Source organism: Geotrypetes seraphini, chromosome 6 (assembly GCF_902459505.1).
Source record: "Geotrypetes seraphini chromosome 6, aGeoSer1.1, whole genome shotgun sequence".
Taxonomy (NCBI): Eukaryota; Metazoa; Chordata; class Amphibia; order Gymnophiona; family Dermophiidae; genus Geotrypetes; species Geotrypetes seraphini.
This window is the reverse complement of record NC_047089.1, coordinates 211,493,288-211,497,183: the sequence shown is the minus strand read 5'-3', so window position 1 is coordinate 211,497,183 and position 3,896 is coordinate 211,493,288.

Below are 3,896 nucleotides of genomic sequence, written 5' to 3'. Positions count from 1 at the left end.
TCTTTTTATGGCCATGACCCCATGATAGCGGCTAAATCAAACTGTGTGACCCCCCAGGAGGTGCATAATAATGATGCATTTATGCAGAGGCCACCCAGGCTGTGGTCCCAAATGTTGGTCTTGTGCCTCCATTTGGGGTCCCGACACACAGCTTAGGAAGCTCTGGTTTATAGCGCGTACTTTTTCTTTAAAAAAAAATCTGTTTTTAATGCCTGTACGAACCATCACAAATGCGCAAATAGTGCTCGCTCGCTCGCTCAGAAAAGTACACACCGTGGAGTAATTCTCTACAGGTTGCCAAACGGGCTGGGATACTGCATGCTAAGTGCAAATTGTGTATTTATTTATGTTGTTGCAAAATTATTTTATTGGGCAAACAAAAGAAACCAAGCACGTGTGCAAGACAATCAAGGTAGCCAGAAAAGAAGATATAATTGCAAGATATGTGCATCGTGTCCTCAGGCGAGAAACAAACGCCCGGTTTTAAACCCCCCTTGAAAACCCCCCAACCCCCACACAAGAAATGCAACACGCAGTGTCAGATATACATAACAAACCCCATCATAATGCAAGACTCAATAAAAAAAACAGTGAAATAAACCCCAATCCCTCCCCCTCCTGATCAAAGGATAAACAGGTGACATAAAAGGGAATCACGCAGCAAAGGCAAAGACATACAGAACATATCGAAAACAGGCAATGTTAACCCAAGGAAAAATGGTACTTCCATTAATAAGGAGCAACCAAAACAAAACTGCAGACTGTGTACAAGATGCAGGCAAATTTTAATATGACAAGAACACAATATATAAAACCCTTTTACCAATAAAGGGACCCGACACGTCGTCAGGGGTCCATGGTAAAATAGGGGGGCTAAAAAATGCCACAAAAAAATGAAGAATCTCGACGTGATGCCTGTGTGTATCAAGTTCGCCAAAAAAGCCAACAGCAGTAAATCGTATCAAAAAGATATATTAAAATTTGCCTGCATCTTGTACACAGTCTGCAGTTTTGTTTTGGTTGCTCCTGGCTGATTTTTTCTGCAGATCTTTTTTGGATCCCCTTTTTTTTTGTTTTTGTGTTTCACTTCCATTAATAAGTCACAAGTTCAATTTATTAAGTATGAAGCTACGAGAACGGGCAGGGAGTGCCTCAAGGTAATATTTCCAAATGGACCAGAAGCGCTTCTTTCATTTAACAGTGAGACCAGGTCAATGAGCAGTGGAACATATTCCTCCAACGCCAATACGACGGAGGCTGATCTTGCACCCACATCAAAAGAATACACTTCAAACCAACTATACAGGCTTTGTGGATGAATAGATGGATTCCCTTGGCATGAGCCCCGGTGGCCACACGAAAGCCCCCCCCCCCCCCCAGTAGGACTGCCTTAGGAGCAGGGGCCAATCTGTATCCAACAAAAGACCCCACATAACGAAAAGCCGTCCCCAAAACAACTGTAAGGCAGAACAGAACCATAGTGCATGTGCCAAGACCTTACGTTTAAGACATAAAGATGATGAAATGCCCCCCTCCCCCCATGTGATCTACAGTAATTGTGATTGTGAAATGTATGCCCTAAGTATGATACGGTATTGGCATGCTCTATAATACGCATTATGTACCACCCGCATATCCTACAATTCTATGTGGATTACAAAAGACATCCAAAATACAAGAGGACATACAAATAATGATTTACAACCTAACAAAATTTCCATTACAGAATACAAATGTAAGTCAATCATTTACACACCAATGTGTAGGTCTGGCCGCATATGCCATGTCAATGGCTGGTATAAAGGTCTGCAACTAAATATAACAGTTGCGCACTTAAATGTCGATATTCTCTAACCTTAGCACCTAAGTTCTGGGCCTGACCTTAGTGTACATATTCTATAGTGCATAACTGCAAGGAGCTGTGGACCTGCCTATGCCCCTCCTACATGCACAACCCTTACAGCAGGGATGTCAAATGTCGGTCCTCGAGGGACGGAATCCAATCGGGTTTTCAGGATTTCCCCGTGCTCGCGGGGAAAGGACGGAGACGGGGACAAATTTTTTCCCCGTGTCATTCTCTAATCTGAACCAATCAGGGCCTTAGGCCCCTCCCCAGTGCATCCCAGGATGCACCGGGAAGAGAAAGGCTAGTTAGTTGTCCTAAGAGTTCAGTGCCGAACTCTTAAATTGTTTACGTATTTTTTTTTTTTTTTTAATTGGCTGAAAACTGGTGTGGTTAATTACCACACTGATTAAGCCAATTTTTAAAAAATTAGATGTGGATCTTGAACTTAGGTGTTGCTAGGCGACCACACTTAGGGTGCCTAGTAGCTCCTAATGTAGGCACTGTTTATAGAATATGGCGCATAGCATACAGTAATATGGACATGCTAACTGGTTAAGAATGTGCACTCTCCGATCCTGACATGCCCCCTCGATGCAAAATTTTAAAAAATATTTTCGTGTACAATTAGTGTGTGCTGATTAGGAACTTAGGGATATTACAAAGCCGCAATAGCGAGTCCCCCATGGCAAATGCACCAAAGCCCATTCAATTCCTGTGGGCTTTGGTGCATTTGCCGCGAGAGAATCACTACCGTGGATTTGTAAAAGGGGCCGCAAATCTGTAAAAAGGATGCCTGAGCACATCCCACAGTATAGTCAAAGGATCGTTCTGGTCTTAAATGATGGTAGACTGACAGACATCCCTGTCTAAGATGAACACAACAAAAACACATTGGCAGAGATCGAGACTTAACCCTAATAATAAAATAATGTGGCCATGTTCGTCTGTCCTTTTCGTAAAACACCAAAATCTAAACTGAAAGAGTACTGGTGTCCATTTTTGAATTTCTGCAGCATATACGTACAGTGGTGCCTCACACAACGAACTTAATTCGTTCCAGGAGCAAGTTTGTTATGCGAAAAGTTCGTTATGTGAAACGCGTTTTCCCATAACAATACATGTTAAAAAAAATAATTCGTTCTGCAGCATAAAATATGCTAAGATGACATAAAAAAAGATAAATTTGTCAAAATGGTGAAAATGGTGGTCTTGCTGAGGCCAAACTCTTTGACGAGGTCACACTGTTTTACCCCACATTCACTCCTTCTAATTATTTCCCGTTTCATTTCAACAGAAATCACCTTCCTGCTTTTTTTAGAAGCCATGATATATAAAAAATATTGAGTTTATCTTAAAAGGACGACTGTATACAGTGAGAGAGGGCAGTTAAGCGCAGTGACTAACGACTGCCTGCAGTGCCTGCGCGGAAGGATGCAATACATCGGCAGCTCGGGCGACTTCGTTGTGTGAAACGAAGTTCGTTGTGTGAAGTTCGTTGTGTGAAACGAAGTTCGTTGTGTGAATCAAGACATGAAGTTCGTTGTGTGCAGCGTTCGTTGTGCGAGGCGTTCGTTATGCGAGGCACCACTGTATTTAGAACTGCGATTTCAACCTCATCCTTTTCCCCAGGAAGACATTGAAAGTGTAATCACCAATGAAAGATCTGCAGCCCAGTCCTCAGCAGAAACCCCCAAATGACCAGTCGAACAGGCAAAGGATTAGCAGCAGTCTTGGGAGCACATTTATCAAGGTCACAGGATCTGTACAAACAGCCTTAAATGAGATGCATAAATTCAGGCTGTAATCTATCTATTTGAATCTATTATCCTCATACGGACATATTCAGATGAGAAAATCAAAGGGAGCAGACACTTTCATAATTAATCCTGTATGTAATAATTGAGACCCGATTCTGGGGGCTATAAGGCTGAATGAGGGAGAGGAGGAGAAGAAACCAGAACAGAACCTTTCTAAACAGGACAGGACATGGCTGTTCACCTAATACATTAGTAACCTGAATTAGTAACCTTTGTTAAGTTCTCTATTTAAG